Source organism: Ochotona curzoniae, unplaced genomic scaffold, assembly GCF_017591425.1.
Source record: "Ochotona curzoniae isolate NIBS_2020 unplaced genomic scaffold, NIBS_Ocur_1.0 contig_1, whole genome shotgun sequence".
NCBI classification, from domain to species: Eukaryota; Metazoa; Chordata; class Mammalia; order Lagomorpha; family Ochotonidae; genus Ochotona; species Ochotona curzoniae.
The window spans coordinates 6,168,467-6,191,185 of NW_024464918.1; the positions used below are offsets into that span (position 1 = coordinate 6,168,467).

At 46.0% G+C, this 22,719-nt stretch overlaps 1 protein-coding gene across 2 annotated transcripts in view; it reads left to right on the top strand.

Moving 5' to 3' along the window:
- Positions 1–22,719, top strand: part of SLIT3 (slit guidance ligand 3) — a 586,046-nt gene that overhangs the window by 265,373 nt on the left and 297,954 nt on the right. The gene's annotated exons all lie outside the window — the stretch shown is intronic.

Consider the following 22,719-nt stretch of genomic DNA (forward strand, 5'->3'; position numbering starts at 1 on the left):
ATCGTATCTTAAGACAAATTCAAAGAGAGAATCTGCTGTCCCAGAGACATTTTCTGGAATGATTTCTGAAAACATCAGATGTGGGTGATTTGAGAATTAGCTCAGTTGTTAAGATGTTGTGGGTAAAACAGTAATATTAGGTGGGTGGGAGTGGGGCTAGAGGAGAAGGGGAGACATGGTTGGCGAGTGATGTCTTTGTTTGACTCTAGTCCATTTTCATAAGGCCCATAATGAAACCCCAGTGTTTCAGCAGAACTCCAGCACACCTATACATCAGCAGATCCTAGGCAGAAGGAATTGAACTTTCATCAGTGCAGGGCAGCGAGGCTTGTGAGAACAAGCCCCGAGGTCTGAACTGGACTTTCCTGCCAGGTTAGGTGGCCAAGAAGCCTGGTTGACCAAGGCTGGTGCCACCTGCAAGGAGAGGTCACCCTTCCCAGTCAGTGAGATCCTGGGAAGAGATCCCATTTACAGAAGTACAGTAACCCTCCTGTTGTCCTGCTGCAAATCTGTCGCCAACACCATCCTCCCAATGGTCATCAAAATCTTCTCTCCCATCCAGAAGGCGGCTTTTCCCACACCCCAAAAGCAGCTTCCAGCAGCAACCAAGACTTACTATTTGCAGCCACTGTTTAATAAATCATAAATAATATTTATAACATATAAAGGCTTAAAGAATTTTTGAAAATGACAATAAAACTGGTTTCTGTCTCCCAACACCTAGTTAAAAAAAATGAATACAACCCTGCCCTCAAAGTCCCTTATGTAAAATGAAAAAAAAAAGATATTTTTTGTATCAAAGTGCACAGAGGTCTGCAAAGAGCTTCCGCAGAATCCTAGTCTGTATTTCCTACAACATGCTCTGAAGATGAAATACACCAGCTTCAGTAATGGCCAAAGCAGCTGCCACACATTTACTGACATTAGCACCAGATAACTTCACAAGTGCCATGGCGTTCCTTCCCGTCCCCTTGACCCGAGGTGTGTAAGTCAAGATTTTAGGATGTGTAAAAATGCTGAGGTTCTGACAGATTTCCCCCTCCTACCCAAGCAAATGGCTGTCTTGAGTATACATGGCCGTGCATTCCTCGGCTGCCCCGCCTCAGGGTCTCCCGTGCATCCCGGAAAGCCTGCTGCTGCTCTTCCCACAGCTCTCTTCTCCATAAATCACCAGCCACACCATCAGCCTCGAGGTGCACAAGTATCCAGCTGGCTGAATCTTTGTAGGTGGTAAACTGAAGGATTAGTAGCTAGAACCCTGTTAACAAGTTTTCTAGAAGCCATAAGCAACAGAGACTTACTTGTGGTCAGGCATCTGAAATCAGGCTCACCCGAGACTCCCAAGTTCATAAGAGCATTTTGGAACTGAATCCATGATGGCACTTCTGGTGACTCAGCAGCGACTTGGGGTTCCTGAGCTGAGTGCAACTGGATGATGAAGCTGATTGGTTTACAGCTTGGCACCTCTGGGCTTTGAGGCTTCAGCAGACTTAGTGAGTCCCGTTTCTTCTAGGAATAATCAGCCTGACGTTTCTCATCTCACCAGATTGATGGGAAGAGAACTGAGTGATGCAGGCTGTGTGAAGGGGCCTCCTAAACTCTAAAGAACTCTAAAAATAAAATGCCTTTCTGCTAGGGATGTAAAATTCAGTTTTACAGATTAGATATGGCTCTCAATCCACATCGTATTGTCAACTTAATTTCTGCTTCAAACCATATGTAGGATTTGCCATATTTAACAAGTGAAATTATTGGGTGCCTAGGACGGGACATCTATGTTGGTACATCTGACCTTACCTTAACCATCTCCCTCCAGGCCACCAGGAAACTTAGAGGACTGACTTGGGTACCACTGTGAGTCTGAGCTTCAGTTCTAGGGCCTGGGGCCTCATCCAGGTAAAGCAGCAACCAGGCATGTGACCTCTCAGGCACTGTGTCTTCCTTGCACAGGAAATCCTTAGAGCTAGCAACCCTCTGCGCTTCACTGGGGATCAAAGAAGAGTCTGCAAAATCACCTGTCATTCTCTGCCTAGTTAACACATCACACAGCTTCTTCTCAGGGTTGTGGGTGGAATAGGCTACTTAGGCAAAAATCATGAGGTTGGAGCCCCTTTGCAAAGTGTTGAGCATTCTGATCTCAACATCAGTGTCAATATTTCCTTCTCCATTTCTGTGCCTACTTCCTGCTTACCTTCCCTCTATCCTCTTACCACTACTCCCAGCCTGACGATATTTCTTTCTCTGCCAAAGAAAGCATGTTTCTGCCTAGGCTTTCTCCAGTTCGCTTTGCTGGTTCTCACAAACTCTTGGCTCCTGCTGCCTCCGCCCTAAACCCTTTGCCTTCAACTCTGGTACCAGCTCTTCAGATATCAAGTGTAGGCATCTTGTGCTTTGCTTCTCTTTTATGCCCTTCCAGGTACTATCCTGAAGACAATGAGAAGCAGGTTGATTGGTTGCTTGCGTCAGGAATGAGAATAGGAAAGGAGAAGATAAAGGCAAATACAAATTAATAGCTAACTCAAAATACTTTCATTAGAAGGGTGTTCATGCAGCATGATTTTAACTAGCATGGTGGTGTTTTTCTCCTGGTCTTTTTATGCCCTACATCTGTAACTTTTGGTGGGAGACGACAGGCACATACTTTACCATCCCTGCCACCTTACCAGGAGTAAGTGATCAAGGAATGTTTGTAGAATCTCTTTCAGTAACTCATGGGGTGAACAGCTGGTTTGGAGCCTCAGGCAGCTGCAAGGCTGCCACTATGAGTTTGGCAAGTACCTTTCAGGAAAACTGACTGTTCTCGATGACAGCAGACCAAGTGTCACCACCCTTCCTAGTGTGCTGTGAGTCCACATGGAGATCTGGGCAGTGCTGAGAGTCCTGAAACAGAAGGATGACCTGGAGCAGAGCTGGTGGCTACAACATAATGCTTGCTCTTTGCAAAGAGGGAAGAGAATGTTTGTAAACAGTTCCTACCCCCATGTGACATTTGGCATCTTTTCCAAGTAATAACATCTTTCCAAGAGTCTTACAGAGTTTGTCTGCTGAATCAACTGAGTTACCAGACGCCGCTCCATGGGATCTGGAAAGTGAATTAGAAAGTTGTGGGTCTCCAAAAATGCAAGAGAATGCGTAGATGGAGAATGGATGCCTCAGGAGAAAATTCATCTTAATACCTTTCAAGGGCCTGTTGCACTTAGTCTAGTGCTCCAAGGTGATCTCTTTCTCCTTATTAACCTTTGCTGGTTTCTCCTAAAAAGAGCGGTGGTTCTGGCTTATGAGGAAATGTTACCTCAGATGCAGAAAGGTTAAAATACCTTTGTGCAAATCCAAGCTCAACCACTTACCAGCTGTGTGATCTCACACGTTACTTAATCTCTGAACTTGTGTTTCTTTATCAGTTCCATGCAAATAATAACAGCACATAAATACGTCACCCTGAAGTGACTGTTACGGCTACATGAGAAAATGTATGCAAGTTTAAGTGTTTGCTGCAGTGCTGGCCACAATAAGAGTTTAGTGAATGTGTAACTGTGATTGCCTTTGGAATACAAGGCAAAGGAAGGACAGGTATGTTTCCTGTCTGAAAGGGGGGATGACAAGGCACAGATCAAGTAGCTTGTCAAGACTTGAAGGGAAAGTCATCTCAGAGCAGGAGCCTTGGCTTCTCAGTAAAGAGGCGGACCTGGGTAGATGTGTAGGCTGCATTTCTGACACACTGCATTACTCTATGGGTCTTTCTGGCACCTTGCAAATGTTGGCTCTGGCCGTCATGATGGCCTCTCCTCCAATATGTATTTCATTCAGTGGACCAGCTGGAATGCTTGTAGACAAACACACATTGACGGTATACCCCAAAATGCATACTTGCAAGTGCATACACACACAGGTATTGTATAAATACACACTAGCAGTTTACCCCAAAACACACACTTTCAAGTACACACACACACACATATGTGTTGTATAAACACATTTATATCCTTACCTGGAGACTGGAGACTCCTAGGCACTCTTCACCTCACCTCATTTTACAATATTAATTTTTGAGTCAAAGAATACAGAATGTGGGAGGGAGAGAATGAGGGGAAGTTCTATACCTACAAAAGTGTAAAATGGAAAATAAGAATTAAAAAAATAATACAGAATGAGATTAGGGCCAAGAAGTAGGGGTCATGTCCTGTCTCTTCATCCTGGAACATCAGGATAGAGCCCCTGGAATTGTCCGTGAATTATGGCTGGAGAGCAGAAGAAATGTCCCACATGATAAGGCCTGGGAGGTAGAGATGGCAGTTTGGGGGGCGGAGGAGGGAATGCGATAGGCGGAACTATGCGACAGGAGGAACATGCTTCCTGAGTGCTCAGAGCATGTCCTGGATACCAGTTGGGAACCTGCCTCCTCTGCCAGGTCAGGACAGCTGGGCAGGCCAGGGGCATTGGCTCCCACCTCTAGCAATGGGGATGCTTGTGGGGGAGGTGCTGGGCTTCCTGGCAGCACAGCCTCTCATTGAAAGAACCTGGGCGAGGAAAAAACAAACTGAGGTGAGGAACTAGGTTTTCTAGCATTGGATTTTCATATCCTGTTCCTAATAGTAAACACTAAGTGGTCACTGGCTCTTTGTGTTCAGAGCACTGTGTGTGTGTGTGTGTGTGTGTGTGTGTGTGTGTGTGTGTGTGTGTGTGTGTGGTGGGGGGGAAGAGACTTTAAATTTTAATTGGTCTGCAATGAAAGATTTAACTGTTTCCAAAACAAAAACCCTCTCAGTCTCAGACCACAACTTATGTGCTAACGTGGGAGGCTGGGGAGGGGAGGGGTAGGCCCTAATGAGTCCCATGGGGAGTGGGACTGTTAGAGGGGAGAGGGAGCAGCTATGTGGACAGTGGACTCAGATTCAGGGCTGCTGCCTCTTCCAGCTGGAGAGATCAAACTTTGCTTATTTTGAAGATGATTCTGTCAATGAAATGGATTATTCCAGAAGAAGATGCAAAACTGACATAGGGGACGCCAAGTGCCTGGCTTGTTTGAGAGCTGTGGAATGAGGCCCTGGAATGCAGAGCTATGACAGCCGACCAAAAGGATCAGGCATTAGCCCTTAAGGGGACTATTTGCTCTCTCGCCTGCCTACTCCCTTCACTTAACTCAGTGCAAGGCTAGGACTGAGCCTGCCTTATCCACCATGGCACTCCTGGACCTAGCACAGCACCTGTTGCTGAAAAATGTCAGCAAATAACTTATTGAATTTTTCAAAAACAAACAAACAAGCAAATATGTAGCCCTTAAGTTTCTGTGGCCTGATAAGATCTGTGCCCTGATGCCTGTTTGCAGCACTAACCTGGAGTGATAGCTGTAACTGCCCTTATCAGCTTGGCTGCTATATTTGCCAAGTCGTGTTGCACTCTGATCCCCATGGCTCCCCTGGCAAAGGTAGTCACCCTTCTCAGTGACGGGGACTGTGTCTGCCCTGCTTATGGCTGTATCTGTCGATCTGGGAAAGTTTCTGGATCATGACAGGTGTCATAAACGTGTTGAATGAATAGATGTTACAGCTGGGTCTAGGTGTCTAGTTGAAGAATGAAACTGGAAAAATACATTCTGGCCGTATTGTGAGTGCCACTGCAGACCCACTCTGCACGGTGTTGAATTGAGGTGGACTTAAGGTGTCCATTTTGTTCAGCCAGATCCTCGGGAAGCCACGGATGGCGCTGGTGAGGACAGTGATGACTGGAGCACTCACATTGGTCATTGTGTTTCCACACATGGGCTGTACATTTGACCTGCATCATGTCATCTCATCCTGCTATGCTGCTTTCTAGAAGCCCAAACTCAGAGGCTGTCCGAGTTCATGGCTACATGCACAGAATACTGTAATTGGTGCAGCTTAAACTTCAGATGTTAACTTCTCGCGGTTCTGGAAGCTGGAAGCCTCAGATCAGAATGCCAGCAGAGCTAAGCTCTGGTAGGGCCCTTGCCCTGAGCATGCTCCCTCTCCCGCAGCCAAGAGGAAAAGCAAGCTTTCTTGTCTTTTCTTACCAAGACCTTCATCCATCCTCATGACATCATTCTCCCCTACTGGTCTAAGATCGCCTGTCCAAATGTCATCATGTTGGGGATTAGGGTTTGGATGTAACAAATTTTGAGGGGTTGGAAGATAGAAGCATTTAGTAGCAGAAAGGTTAAAGTGCACGGATGATGCCACAGGGCATGGAAGACACAAAGGCAGGATTTTAACTCAGCTGTTTGTTCCCACCACCGCTTCTGTCACCTCTGTGTCATGCTGAGTGGTGTCAAACCCAGCGCTGGAGGGAGGTCCAGAAGGGTCTGTAAAAGCAACTGAAGAAAAACAAATTATGGGGAGTCTATTATAGTTGATCTTAAAAGCTTTAAAATGACCTTATTTTCTGCAGAGGACATTCTGAAAACCAGTGATTTACCATGGCTCCCTGGTGGGGAATAGGGATGGAAGTGTCCCTATAAGCCATTCCCCTTCCTGTGCCACAGGCCACAGCCAGACCAAGCCCAGCAGGGACTCAAAAGGGGCTGTCCTGGCTGCATTCACTTCTCTAAGAGGCACAGATTTCCCAAACTCCAGGGTTCTTTCCTCACCCCACCTCCCTCCGAAAGGTCATGTGGGCTGTTAGCCAAAAATCTTTTCAATTAATGGACTAGAAACAGCACCCATGATGAAAATGAGAAACAGATAAGGAAAAAGGGGGCCCTGGTGCTCAGAGCAGAGGAAGGGAATAGTTCTTGGATCATGCCAATGGTTTACCAGTGTTTTCTTGACATGAGAATCCGTTAGCAGATGCCTGGTGTTTATAAGGAGGGCGCCTCTCCCAGACAGCACACTCCTGCAGCACCCTCTATAAATCCCCACACCCCCACTTCCAACGAGGGTGCCGCCCTCTGCAGAATTGCAGTGTCAAAGCCTGCTTAGTCCTTCACTTATCAGCTGCAACCCCAACATTGGTTCATGCTTAGAATCTGGAGCCATTTCATATTTATTCTTGTTATATCTGGCAAGGAGCCTTGAAAAAATAAAACCACAAAGCCAGCCCCTGTTGGTGCTGTTCAGCTCTTGTATCTTTATAGTCTTTTGAATTGATTTGACAGAGCAATCACAGGCCATGGGGGAGATGGAGCCCCTCTAGCAGTGGTCTGGCAACCACCGGGACTCTACAGACTGCCTGTCCAGGTTCTGTCCTGAGCATGAGTGTGCTACCCCATCCACTCCAGCCCATTCACACCAGAGCCAAAAAAAGGTTCCTCGTGGCAATGGTTGGTGAGAGCCTCCAATAAAGACCAGTGAGCCAATAAGAATGACTTCTACCACAGAACATTCCAGAAGCAGAAGGGGGTTAGGTTCCCCCCAGAAGGCATGGCAGGTACCCAGGTCTTCCATAAGGCCACAGCAGTCCTGCTTGGGGAGCTTAGCCAAGGGACATGTCTTGTCCAGAAGCTGAGGCTTATGTTCTGTAGGCCCTGGGTGAGGCAAGAGGGTTTTAATCCAAGGGACGGTGACAGCTTGAAATGATATGATGTAGTGTGTGTGTGTGTGTGTGTGTGTGTGTGTGTGTGTGTGTGTGTGTGTGTGTATACAAAGTGTTACCAAAAAGGAGTCTGTGGATTACAGTAGGTAAATAAGGGGATTGTGACTCCGTGATACTTAAGAACCTATTAACTAAGGTATTCTTCCGTGCAGTTCCGCTGTTGCACTGCAATGATTTTCAGAGTCTCAGACCAAACTTGTTATTTCGCAAGTCATGCGCTTATGTTTATATGATGAAAACGTGCCTAATCTAACTCTTATGATTAGTGATTTCACATGATACAGATGGACATGAGGCCAAAAGACCTATCTCGGAAAATACCTGAGTCAAATTGTATTTGTTTTGTGTGTGTGTTTATGGGTTTTCTTGAAAGTCAGAGCAACAGAAAGAGATTGAGATAGAGATTTTCCAGGCAATGGTTTGCTTCCCAAAGTCCCACGACAACCAGGGAAGGACCCAGCTAAAGCTAGGAGCTGGAAGTCTCCCGTATGCGTGTCAGGGACTCTAGTATTTCAACCATCATTTGCTGCCTCTCGGGATTTGCATTAGCAGGAAGCTGGATGGGAGGAAGAGTACCTGTGATTCAAACCAGGTGCTTTAGGATGGGACCTGGAAATCCCAAGAGGGCAGGTGCAACCAAGAGCCCACCCGTGCCTGTTTGTGGTTAAAGATAAAATGAAATAAACAGTAGTACAAATCTTGTGCCTTTATGATGAAATGTGCTAATGGTGGCAAGAGACTGCAGCTAGAGGAAAAGCATGAGAGAATCCTGCTGTCCCTGCTATCCCAGTTATTGAGAGGTTTCTAAATAGAGTTTAGCCCTTCCACTCATTGCCTGCACACTGCCATCCTGATAGCCACTCTGATCAGGTGACTCTCTTGCTCTACAACACACAATGGCTCCTTAACTGGGGTTTCTAGTCTCTTCTTCCACCTAATGAAACTTTACCTGCCCAACCATTCCCTCCATGTTCTCCTCAGCTCCCCAAAGTCCATTTGTATTTCTGCTTCCTTGCTTTCCCAAGTAATTAATCAATCCGTTTGCTCCTGCGCTTCCCTATTCCTCTCTCTTGAGATCCTACCCTACCCTACCACACCCCCAAGTCTGCAAATCTACCCTTTGCTGTTCCCACTGTTGTCTACCTTCTCTGGAATGTTGTTGCCCTGCAGTTCTGCATCTCAGAAATAAAGATATGGAGACTTCCGGTTCATTAGCACATCTCTTGGCACCAGCAAGCCTAGGCTAAGTGGAGAGCCATGGCTAGGGGCCTACAGCCTTCCATTTGGCCTGCTGAAATTGTTGACAAAATAAGATAAGTTTGGAATTAATCAGTGAAAAACGAGTGAGATAAACTCCTGGGTTCCATAGATATTAGCTTCTTGGTCCTCATCCCAGCTTAGGTTATCAAAACCAAGAATTGTTCATTTTTCACAGTTTATGAGGTTTATCTTGGAGCTGTCATGAGATGCTGACAGAAAAATGAAATTGGTCTGTTTCTAGTCTATTTCACTTTCTCATTCCCATTCTCATAACAGGTTGAGAGGCTCCACTTAAAGAGAGGGAGAGACAGCGAGAAAGTGTCTGTGCTTTTTGTGATTATTTGCCATTTTCATCAAGATCTTTTTTACTGTTAAAGCCAAGCTCATTAGATGGCGCCTCTGCCTTCATCTCAAACAAGGATGAGGTTGAACTCCTTAGTTGGGTAAGGTGCACATGTTTATTCATAAGCAGGGGTGCTTTGCAATCTCTTTCTAGGATAAGCCAGAGAAGATGATGGTGATGAGCTAGATGTTGAGATGCTTCTCCTCAGAGGGACTGGCTTGGCTGTCCTCCATTTCATCTCCATCAGACAGTCACCGAGAAAGCAGCAAAGCATTTGGATAAGTGAGAAAGTGATTTGAAATGTGAAAAGTACCCTGAACTTGGAGAAAAACATTTTCTCAGTTGAATGGGGTTATTTATGTTCCTCTGACATATTGCAACTTCCCTAACAAATAAGATGATAAAGAAATAAACTTCTTAACAAGGACAATGCTCAGTTGTGGTACTCACTAGAAAAGGGTTTTCAAACAACTCAAATGACAGATTGATGCGATAAGTTATTCAAGAGAACATTGGGTTAAAACCTCCAAAAAAAAAAAGGTGGGGGAGTTCAAGCAGAGTTTTTCAGCACTCGGATATTGAACTGTTGGCTGCTCAGTGTTTATCAGATGTCTAATGGGACTCCACAAATCTCATGAAGATCGGGGAGACCCAGACTTGAGTTCAACTCTCCTGGTTGTTGCCAGGCCCAGCTCTGGCTATTATGGCCATTTGGCAAGTGAGCCAGAAAATAAGACATCTCACTCTCTCTCTTGTTTTCTCTGTTCTTCTGCCTTTGAAATAAAATGAAAATCAATGAATAGTTTTTAGATTGAAGAAAATGTACATAAAAGTTTATGTTGACGTAAAAAATTAAAATTTGTGTGTTCTTTTTCCATAATATCCATTTTTATGAACCATTAAAAAAAACCCTTTGATGCATAAATTTCAAAACTTCTGTACCAAAATAAGTATCTTTCTATTACAATTCTTATGAACTTTCTGAAGTCTCCTTGCATGACCAAGGTTGTGGTAGTTGACAGGTGTCTGTCTTTCTCTTGGGGGATACATTTATCAAGGCAATTTTTGGTCTGACTACATGAATCTGGTGCTTACCAGATGTATCCTGTTCTCCATTAAATTATGATTGTCGCGCTGACTCCTATGATGTTTTGTTGTCATTATTGTTTAGATTGTTAGGCATTTTCTGTGATCATTTTCTTTGTATAATTCTGGATTTTTCAATTCAGAAAGGGTCACATTATTAGTTCTTATCATTTCTTATGTTCTTATTATAAAAGCAAGGCATGCACATGTTTCAGAATCCTCAGTCTTTCACCTGTGGACAGTGGAGTGCTTGCATAGTGTCCTGGATAGCGAGGGCGACCCGGCAGCCAGACCATGTGGATTTGAATATTTCCTGCTCACTCCTTTGGCTCTTTGCTTAACGCTGTGTCTTCTGCAGAATTGAAGTGAATGATATTAAGCTCACCCCATGGTGGCATTGTGAGATTTTAATGTCTTAATATATTGATTAATACATGCCTGGCCCCTGCTCAGCTCTTCTGATGTGTGAATTGTTGTTATTCCTAACTGCCAGGAAGCAGTCAGTGATACCATTTATTTTGGGGGAGACTGGTTTTTTTCAAGTAATGGCGCAGGCTGTTGTTTCCAAACAGGGGTTTGCAAAAGAAGAACCCTAAGGGATATAGACATCTATTTCCTGGCCCTTCACACACTTCTCCCTGTTCAGAACCGTGAGCTACAAGGCTGCCAAGTCCAAGAGCAAAAGCCGAGCCTATGCAGCTCAAATGGCACCATTTATTTTTTCATTCATTTTTCATTCCATTTTTTTCATTCCATGATTTATTTCTATAGACTCCACCCCTCCTCCCAAATTACACACACACACACAGATTTCCCCCATGTCATTACAATAGCATAGTCCTTCACAATAGTCATAAGCCATCATTCTGCTACTTACCTGCCATTGTAGGCATAGACAATGGCAGAGAGTCCACCATCCGAATGTCAAGAGACATTCCACAGTTTCATTGGGAGTTCGTCTTTGACTTGGAAGTAGACACGCACACTGCATTGTATCTTCACATCTGTATGTGAGAGTCTGTGTAATACTGTGTAATACACAGTTACTTGTATCCCCTTAAACAAAAATCCATAAAACAAAATCAACAACAGAGAGAAAAACAGAAAATTCACAACAACATGAAGTTAAAAAATATGTTACTGAATGTGTCCCTGAAGAAATTAAAAAGAAAATCAAAAGACCTTCCTGAAGTAATTGATGCTATTGTGTGACCTATGAGTCAGTGAGGAAATTAAACAAGAAAAAAAAAACCACTTTTTTTGAATGAATGAAAATGAAAACAAAAATATCAACCCCCTGAGATGTAACAAAAACAGTATTGAAAGGGCTACTGATCTTGTATTTTACATGAAGGTTTCCTTATTTCAGAAAGAACACATATTTGTCCTTTTGGAATTGATTTGTTTCACTGAGCATAATGGTCTCTAGTTGAGACCATTTGGTTGCAAATGGTAGAATTTTATTTTTTTTAAAATGGCTGAGTAGCATTCCACGGAGCAGATGTACCACAGTTTATCTACTCCTCTCTTGATAGGCATCTGGATTATTTCCATGTCTTTGCTATTGTAGTTTGTGCTTCTGTAAATATAAGATTATAGATCCCTTTCTCATATGCGGATTTCATTTCTTTTAGATATCTTCCTAGAAGTGGGACAGCTGGGCCATATGGCAGGTCAGTTTTCAGTTCTATTAGCACTCTCCATACTGACTTCCATAGTGGTTGTACTAGCCTGCACTCCCACCAACAGTGAAGGAGGGTATGTTTCTATTCATATTCATGCCAGCAAGTGTTGTTAGAGTTAGGTGGAACCTCAGTGTAATTTTCATTTGCATTTTTCTGACAGCTAGGGAGCCTCATCATTTTTTTATATATATTTTTAAGATTTATTTATTTTTTGACCCAGGACAATAGCCTAGTGGCTACAGTCCTTGCCTTAAATGCACCAGGATACCATATGGGCCTTGGTTTGTGTCCTGGCTGCTCTATCCTTCATCCAGCTCCCTGTTTGTGGCCTGGAAAAGCAGTAGAGGATGGCCCAAAGCCTTGGGACCCTGCACCTGCTTGGGAGACCAAGAAAAGATTCCTGGTTCCTGGCTTAGGATCAGCTCAACTCTAGTTGTTGCAGCCACTTGGAGAGTGAATCAGCAGATGGAAGATCTTCCTCTCTGCATCTCCTCCTCTCTGTGTATCTACTTTTCCAATAAAATATCTATCTATTTGTCTGTTTATTTATTTATTTATGTTGGAAAAACAGATAGAAGGAGAGACAGATTTTTCATTCCCTGGTTCACTCCCCAATATTGCTGCAATGGTCAGAGCTGAAATGATCAAAAGCCAGGAGAGAAGACCTTCTTCCTGGTCTCCCATGTGGGTACAGGGTCCCCAAAATTTGGGCCATTCTCTTCTGCCTTCCCAGGCTGTAAGCAGAAAGCTGGATCAGAAGTGGAGCAGCTGGGACACGAACTAGTGCCCATATGGGTCGCTGGCACTTAAGGTGAAAATTAGCCTGTTGAGTCATGGCACCAGCCCCAGCTGGTACATGCTTGCATGCATCTTCCAGCTTCCAGGTGAGTGTCTAGTCTGGGCCCCTTTGCCTTTCAAGGGGAACCTGGGCTACCTTTGTGAGGCCTGTAGATACACACCCTCTACTCATCCGTTTGGGATGTGACATTATGAGGCAGTGGCTGGCGCGTGTACTTCCTAACACCCCACCCATTAGAAACATTGTGAAAGTTCATAGGAGGCAACACTTAGGAGGTCCAGATGTGGGTGGGGACCACATACCCAACTCACATCCTCATGTCAGCTTTCACAGGAGCAAAGCCAACCTTGGCCTCCATCTGTCTGCTTCATGTTGGTCTGGAATGTGCAAGCGGGTAGGGATAGCTATCACGTAGCACTCTTCCAAAACACCCACCCCAGACTTGGGTAAATACGCTGCTTCTTTTGGCCTGATCGCCTTGGGAGATGAAGATTATTACTGTTTATTAGATCAGAAAACCAGACCAGGAGAAGGGAAGCCAACAACACAAGATGAACATCTCTATGATGGACGATCTGGGATTGAAACCCAGGCCAATGTGATTCCAGATCCATCATCTTAAACTCCCCACCAGAGGCACTCAAACTTGGAAACTGTTTCAATATCTCCTAAAGGACTCCCTGGGCCCCTAGCAGATCTGCTGATTCAGTGGGTCTAGGGTGAAGCCCAAGAATTTGCATTTCAAGCATGTTGGCAGGTAATGCAGTTATGCTGGTCTGGGGACCACCCTTTTAGATGCAGCCCTGTCCTTACCTCCTAGCTATTCAATAGCCCTTTCTTCATTTCAGTTACCAAGTCCACTAGCACACGGGTGTGGCATCAAGCTTTGGTGTAAAACATTAGAACTAGAAAAGTAAGCATTGACTTTGTAACTCAAATACAAGCGTCTTTTACACAAGGGAAATCCCCATGAAGGCATTTGGAGGTGGGACTTGTTTCTAAAACCAAGAAGAACCAAGAAAACGTTGAAGGCATGTGTCACTCCAAGCTGTGACAAAACATTTTATTCTGTGAATGCATTTTCTGATGACATTTTCTTCAGGAGCTAGTTTGGATGACTTTCTTGTGATTCTGGGAGACCAATTGTTGGGATGGTCTAAGCAATTCTCATAATTTTTTAATGGGACAGGAGGGCTGGAGGGAAGGAGGGAGATGGACCCTGAATCCTAGAAGAGTTTTAACATGATGAATGAAGCTCCTGTTCTCCTTATAGACAGCCTAGATAAGGCCAAACAAGGGCTATAAGTTGATGTGAAGAGCTAAGAAACTTAGGGATGCAGGAAACACCACTGCCTTCAGCCTCATTTTTACTTTATCTCACAGGTGCTTGCAAATTCCATGTCAGCCACTCTCTGGCTCTGGTTTTCTGCCCTTTCTTTTTCTGGCTTCCCTTCCCACACAGCTAAGAGTTTGCAATGCCCAGGAACAAGGAGGGCCAGCACTGGTTCCCTGCATGACTCCCGCCTTGCCCAGACCCATTGAAGTCTCTTGGGCCAAGCAGTTCTGCTTTCTTCTGAGCTTTTCTGGGAAAGGGATTTGGGGCAAGGCTCCCTGTGGTCTTTTCCTTTTTCCGTGGAAACAGCATTGGGACTTCTCCCAAAACGTTGGACTCTTATCTTCCCTCTTCCCTCATTCTTTCTGGTTTTCAGAAAAGAAATCCTTCCTGGTCTCTTTTCTAGGCTTTTCGCCATCAAATTCAAATCTTATTCTTTCCCAATCTGTCATGACATCGATTAGACCCAAACCTTCTTTCCAGGAGACATAGAAATAGAATCACATTTCAACTTCTAAAGTGGGGGAAAGGGTAGGAAAAGCAGCAGGGGTCAAGCCGGATACTGAAATGATGTGGTTGACCTTGGATGAGAGCCATAGTTTTCATGGCTACCCCACTCCCTCTCCACACCTTTAGGGACCTCTGATCCCAGCCTTTTCCAGATCACAACAATGTGGGCTCTTGGGGACCAGCTTCCAGACATCATGTCCAAGACAGTGCAGGTGACTCTCTTAATGACAGCCTAGGTCACATCCCTCTCATGTGTTGGGCAAAGCACTCAGGGCCTGTGAGTACAAGAGGTTGACCACTGTCAGGGAGGCTGGTCATCCCTCATTCCTAACATGATTTCTTGAGCAAGCACTGGCCTTGCCTCCCAGCTATAAGGTTTCGGAACTCACAGAACAAAGCTGCAATGGTCACTTGAATGTCTTGTAGTGGCTGAAAGAGTCCTGAGCTTAGACAGACCATGAGCCGGAGTCCACTAACCCAACACTTCCCCCAAGATTCCCTCGCTCCCTCCCTTTGTCCCACTTCCTGAGTCCTGCATGCTTTTGCTTCTTAGCAGAGATGACCCTGGCCATCAAGAGCAATACTCCGCCACCTCCCCTTTGTGTGTGTCCGTGAGGTGCTGGAGTATCCACAGAATGGCTTGAGGCCAAATCCCTGAGCAACTCAGTGGGATGTGATGGTACAGAAGGGCCAGTGGAAAACTGACTGCTGAATTACTCACCCAAGCAGATGGCTACAAGCCAAGGGTTGTGAAGGGTGGACGTAGAATTCCTTATGGGTTTCTGAAGTCATCCGATTGGGGAAAGACGTCAAACAGTGGCATTATGAAGGGGTTGGATGTTGCAGCCAAGGTCCCAGTTATACGCAACTATGACATCACTGGAAGACGAAGGTCATTTCTGTTACGTGGGTTTTGGGAGATGTATGTATTTCGAGGTGAATATTTTATTTGGTGTTTGTTAAGAATGGAATTGAGCTACATTTGCCTTCCTTCCCATCCCTCTGAAAATGGAAGCATTTCTGTCACACTGGTGTGCAGCAGGACAGGCTCTTTGCAGCTTTAGGGTCCCCCAGTTGACTTCAGCCTGCCATAAATCACATGTCTTCAGGGAGGAGGACTGCAAGGCGGCAGCAGGAAGGGCTGTGCTCATGCTCGCAGTCCTAATGCCTCTGTTTGTTCTCCTTTCCTCCTTGCAAAGGGAAAGCTACTCCCAACAACAGACCTCCATTCACTCCAGCCCTGTCGCAGCAGCCACCAGAGACACAGAACCTCTGGGAGCTTTGGGGAGCGCCCTGCTCCTGCACGAAGGGCCATTGTGTGTTGCAATGATCTTGGTGTTAGACGACTTCATTGAGGGTCACTAGTTAGATTTTGCCGGTGAGAGCAGGGTGAGGTTACTCTGGAGCAGCCAGCAGGAGCCACAGGGAACACCAGCACTGCGGGAAGCTGGCTCCAATCGCACAACAGTGCTGCTCTGGGAAATCAACTGTCTTCCACAAGCTGTGTGTGAGAGCAGCGGCACAGATGTCCAGTGAATGGCAGGCCTCGCTCTCAGGGAGTTGGGCTGTGTGCAGAGCTGGAAGATGCCAGAATGAAGCTGCTTTGCCAGGTAGGCAATTATGCCAGAAAAGGCCTGGGGAGAGAGGGAAGCCGCCCCTGGAGACCAAGATTTCCAATCCCTGGGAACTGTTTTCATCTGGCTAATGAGAATCATTTATTCTGTAAATGTGTCCAATGGACCCTCTCAGGAGAAGAACCTTCTCAACACTGGTGATTCCCTGTCTTCTGGCAGTGGACGAGCTGCTGTGTTTTCCCTGTCAAGTAACCATGCCAAAAGCACTCCATCTCTTAATCACTGTGTCCCGAAAGAAGACAAACCAGGTTCGGTGCAGACTTTTATGTGGACTATGACTAAAGGTATCACAGTTAGGATTAAAGGTACATCAAAGAAAAGTGCATAAAAGCAATATAATTCATTTAGAGACAGAATCCAAGGGACATTAGGAGTGATGTTTTGTTCGACAGCCTAAGTGACTAATCTTCTTCTGGGCCCATCCACCGCCTCCTGTAATTGCAGGGAAGTTCGTGTTTGCTCTCACGCGGTGTCAGTTTGCGGGGTTGCATCTGAATGTGTGATACACACACATTCCCACTGAGCAGCAAGGGTACAAGATGGGACTCTGGTGAGATCACCTACTTTGAACATGTCTGTGTCCCATGCCAGGAGTATGATTGAATATAGGCAAGGTAACCAATTTTTCTGTGCCTCAGTTTTCTTAGTTAAAAATGGGAGTGATAATATGAGGGTACTTCCAAAAGTTCATGGGGGAAAAAACAATTAAAAGAACTGTGATGCAAACAGCTTTAAAATCCATGCGCCTAGGGGGTATTTATGGTCTTTATGGAAAATAAATATGGTGGAAAATCTATGCATGGATTTAAAAAAAATAATTTGCATCAATATCAACTTACTGACGAACTGCATTTCCCCATGAGGTTTTGGAAGTACCCTCCTAGTTCCTAACTTCATAGGCTTGTGATAAGCATTAAAGATATGTAAAGTGAAATTCTTGGTTCATAAAGGAACTTAATAGCATCAAATGCTATCATTCTGTTTGTCGCCATTCTGATTGGAAGTTGAAGGGGCTATTAGCATTGGATGCTGTGCGTGGGCTTGTGAGTGAAACATTAGTTGACACTGGGAAGAGATTTAGAGAAACAGGTAGCATTAAAGGGTTTTTTTTTTTTGCTCTTTTGTGGACATAAAAAAAGGAGAAAAGTCTGGAAAATAAAAATATAGGACCATTTTCTGTGGGGATCTAGAAAAGGCCCCTGACACTGTGTGTCCCCCAAGCACCCTGAGATGCCAGCGAGTATTCACCAGCTGCAGCAGTGTGATGACGCTTTCTGCCTGGAAGTGGAGGGTCCCTTTTACCTTCAGGGTCACCAGTCATTTAATCTGTGAGATTCCAGAGTCTTCAAGGGACTTTCTTGGCTTTCCCACTCCAGGATCTGTGGCATAAGCATGTCTGTAGGCAATCTAGCAAAGCCCTTTTCTTTGCTAGATTTTCCCAAAGCTGAACAGCTCCTCCAGCTCCAGGCAAAGCCAGAGGTAGACGGTTGGCTTTGAGTTTCCCATGGGTATCCACCATGGCCACTCACAGCATCCTATACTTCCTGCTGACTCTGGGAGCCCTCATTCAGTTACTGCAGGACTCTGACATTCAGCAGATGTGACAGTTTGCTTTTGTTTTATTTATATTCTGATATTATACAAGAGAAGTCCAAGGGCTCTGCCTGAATGAGGGAAAAGTTGGATGATTTAATCATATGATTCCGACTCAATAGAGAAGGTGACCCCTGCTCGGGAACAGGCGATAGATTCTTTCTTTCATTTTCATTTATTGGAAAGTGAGAGAGAGAGAAAGGGAGAGAAAGAGAGAGGGGGGGAGAGAAAGAGAGAGCATGTGCACACTTGCATCTGCTAGTTCCCTTTCCAAATAGCTGCGACAATGTAAGCTAGTCTTGGCTAAAGCCAGGTGCCAGGGACTCAGCCTGAGCTGAGTGGATGGATAACAGGACCAAATACTTGAGGTGTCATCTGCTGCCTCTCACAGTACACATTAGTGGGATGCTGAAATGGGAAATGCCACTCAGGCCTGAACCTGAGGACCATCATGTTGGATGCAGCCATCCCAAGCGATGGCTTACTCACTGCACCCAGTGCATACCCCGGGCGATGTGCATTTGTGCCAGGCATCACATCTCTCCTTGTTTTCATTCTTTTCCTTTTATTATAAAGTCAAAATTCAATTTCCTGACTACTTGGAAATCATATGAAAACACAAAGGCCCTATAGGTGTTGATGACAGCATAGAAAATGCAAAGTGTCGTTTAAAGTGCAAAAGGCTCCCAAGCTTCAGCCCCTTCAGAGCAGAATCTGGGAATACAGTGAGACGCTGAGGGACTTGCCCTATGGGGGATTCTGTGGTCCAGCCTTTCCCTTCTGCTTTGGTCTTCACATCCATAGAGTGGGCTATTCTCTGTCTTGTCTGCTTCAGAGGGGAAGAGGATCTTAAAAAAGAAAGAGATAGAGCCCTTGGAGGCAGGTGCCCTCCCTGGGCCTGAACTCCTCTGCCACTCCCAAGCACTTGGGCAAGAGCTCAGAACTCCTGATTCCTGCCTGGTCTCATCATCTGCCCCAAGGACCTGGTCACTGGGCTCTGAACACTATCTGAAGTCCCTCTCTGGAGCTGGAGAGAAAACGTGCATTTTTTCCCATTGAAAAGACAAATAAATCTCTAAGAGGCCACCCTGAGGCTTAGAGTGAACACATAAGAACTGTTTTTGTTTGGGACCTGAAAGAGCCGACCTCAGCCCATGAGTCTCCTGGCTCCTGAACACCCACCTACGCTGGCCCACGAGGCTGACCCTCCTTGAGAAGTGCAGGGCTAGACCCTGTACTCTGTCACTCTTGCCACTCACGAATATGCTTTGATGCTTTGAAGCTCCCTGCCAGCCCTGGCATCATTGTTCTGCCTGTAGAGGGTTTTTCGCATCTTCCCACTGCCTTTTCCACAACACTAAGACTACTGTACCAAAGCCCAGGCACCCGGAAGAGCTGAGAGCACTGGGATAGGAGTGTGAAGAGCCCCCTCTGTGTTCAGTAACCGTGCAAGGCAGCAGCCAGTAGAAGGTGTGCTGCAAGGAGCAGACTTCCACTTACCATGGAGATTTTCAAACCAGTGTCAAATCATGTCCATTCTGTCTCGCTCCCCCAACTCTGGGCTCCACCAGGTAATTAGGGACCCAGGCAGGAGACAGTTCAGGCCTTCCTGCCCTCCCTGAGCCTGAGACCTTGCACTTTTATTTCTCCTTTCCATTGTGGTGCTGCACTTAGCTCTGTTCCACAGAAAGTCCCATTGCTTATAAAAGAGTTTGCAGACCACTGCTGCATAGAGCTTTTATTCGCAGGATCCAGGCTATAATTACACTTACAGGAAAAAAATTAAATAAAATCCCATTTACAAATCCCACTAATTAGCCCCTGCGTGAAGTGAAAGTAAACCTCAGCTGAATTCCTCAGGATTCCAAGCTGTCATAATTCTTTTTCATCCTGGGATGTAGTAGAGGGTTCTCGCATCGGTCATCAACCCCACCTGCATCCCTGTCCCCTGTCCAACTCCCAATGCATAAAGTTGCCTTGCACGGTGCCTGCTTGAAATTGCGTGGACTCTTTGGAGTGTGAGCAAATCTGAAAACCCTTTGCCAGCCCCTTTCAGGTGCCCGAATCAAACACAAGGGATCAGTCTCTTCTGTGCAAGGGGATGACTGCTCTGCCACCAGATGGTAGCCCAAAAGAGGGCATGGAGTGGGGGCAGGTCCAGTGGAAAATGCAGCGGCTTGGGGCCATAGAGTAGAATGCACATCTTTTCAAGAAAATTAGAAAAATTTGCCTACTGCAGGTCCAGCTTATACACTGAGTTCTTACATGTGCCCTTTTAGATTCTTGTTTACTTTGTTTTTAAATTAAAAAAAAAAAAAAAGGTGCCTGCCAGCCAGGGGTCACTTCAGGCCTTAACAGATTCTGCAGCGTTGCCCCACCCCCACTCCCAGTTCTCCTGGCTCACAGACTGAGAGCAGTGGTGAAGCTGGTGTCAAGAAGGACATGTGTAGGTTAGAGGCCAGCCCAGAATCTGGGCTGATTAAGGATGAGTAGGGATTTTTGGCTGCTCTGGGAAAGTGGCCTTTTTCTCTGGGGCTGGCCTTAGAAAACACTCGATAGATGAGAAAAACTGCAAAGCGTCTTTCTTGGGCTCCTGAGCCCAACTCCGTGCACCAAGCGCGAGCCCCCAGATGGTACCGCATTTGCCTGGTCTCAGCTACAGGTTGGCACTGCGCAAAGCATCCAGTGCAGGCTGCCCCCGTGTATGTGGCACATGACCTTGCCTTGGTTCCTGCAGGCTCAGGAGGCATGGCACACATACCTTCAGCTGCCGTGTCCACTCTTGGGGCTGGAGCTGCAAGTCCTTGGCTCACATCGCTGCCAGGTAGCATGACTCTGCAGGTGCTGCTGAGATCAGAGGACTACAAGGAGGTGTCGGGCTCTAGCTTCTCTGGAACCTTTGGAGCCTGGGTGCCCTTCGCTTTATGAACTTTAGCTGGCTTGGAAAGACAAAAGAAGACGATCTTTATGTAACACATAACTCAGTCTCTGGCACACACACAGCAACCACTCACGAAGCTGTCAGCTGCTGTGAGTTAGTGGAGTTAGAGATTCTCATTGGGAAGCCAGCGTTCTCAAAGTGGCTAAGAAAAGCACACCCCAGCTGTGCCTGTTGCCGTGTGATGTTGGTTCAATCCCTTTGTCTCTCTGACCTTCGCTCTTCTCTCTCACAGAATCCAGATGACAATTGATATCTCAGAGGCAAGCAGAGACAAATGAAAAGGAGGGAATACAACTAAGTGCTTAGCACAGAGCCTGGCCCTTCGCAGACCATTGATAATAGATGGTGGATGCCTTACTAACGTTTGCTCTTCCGTGGAGTTCTGCTACTGGCAGGAATTGTAGGTTTCAGTTTTGTTTTGTTTTCTCTTCAGAGAACGTCCTCCCAGGCTGAGCCAGTGGTCCAATCCCAGAGGGACTGAGCCTTCTGCCGTCCCTGATGACTGTGTCACTGGACTGGAGGCTGCTCAGGTTCTCAGCTGGAGTAGAAATGTAACTGTTTTCTGAAATTTCTGATTCTTATCAGATTCAATACAGATGCTGCCTAAGAGGCTGTGAGGTGCAGGTGGGAGGCGGAGAGGTGAAGACTTAAATATGAAAGTGAAATAGACTTAGGAAGCTTTCACAGGAGTAAAATCATTGAGGTCAAACAACAAAGCGGATATAGTATAGACGCAGAGGCTGACTGAGTGTTGTGGAACTGCAGTCCCTTGCCTTGGCCCAACCTCCAAGGTTCCCCCTTTGTCCTCGCTCCTTCTGCGCTTAGCTTAACCTCTTTTGTGTGATGTGCCACTGACATGTAGATTCACGGAATTATTCAGCATATGAGGACCTCAGAGGACGTCCTTCCCGACCCCATGACTTTGTTTTAAAAAGGGAGTCAGAACTCGGGCAGGTGAGTGGCAGACGGCAAACCTCAGGCAGGATCCTCTCCTGGCGTCTGCGGCTCTGAGCTGATTCCCTGTTTCTCAGCTCCTCCTCTCTGCTCCTCTCATTTTAGTGTGACCATATTGGCTTCATGCACACCTTGCACACAGTCTGAAGGTAAACTCATACCATAGTTGTAGGGCATCTGTGTTTTGATTGTGGCCCGTCTGACATGAGGTCAGGTATGGAATTTTCCACGGGCGGTGATGTCACGTCCCCATTCAAGGAGTTTCAGATTTGAGACCATTTTGGGTTTTGAGGGTTTGTTGAAAGTTGTCTGGGGCTTGTCACTCCTCCTTGCCAGCTGGACTCTTCCTTCGAAGACAAGTCCTTCTGGGACAAGTGTGGCAGATGCCCTGGAGAGTTTCCAGGGAATCTCCTGCTGTGTTCTAGCAGATTCTTTTGAGGTGGCTGCACCCGAGTTTGCAGTCTGTCTTCTGGGCTGTAGAAGAATCGCTTGGGCATGTTCCCTTAATATTTCCTACCTTGTGGACTTGACTCTGGAAGACAACTTTGTGAAATGTTTTGTTGGCTAGTAAGGACCCTGTAAGAATTCTCAGCCCAGACAAAACAAACAAAAAGGTGATCCCTTCACAATACATTGGTATCACATGGAACCTTGTATCGCTCTGCCTGCCTTGGGTGGCCTTGCAGGAGGGGCCTTCCTGGCTCTTCTGTTGGGCAAAGTTTTCTCGCTGACTCTTGACTTTAGTGGAGTGTTTCTGGGACCGCTCAATTTCAGATCGGGGTTAAGACTGCAAAGATGGAAATGTGCAAAAAGACCAGGAGCAGAAGTTAGCTTTAGCACTGTTGGTTAATGAGAATAAATCCAGAAAAGTCGGCTGCTCTCCCGGAGTGAGCAGTGAGGGCAAACAGCCTGCATGCCTGGGAAGGGGAGCATGCCAAGGATTCTGCATTCTTTTATCTGGAGGCAAAATCCAGGAAGGCTTTTGTGGCCCAGTCCTTGCCTGGATAGCTCCCCTGGGGCAATCTCCCTAGCT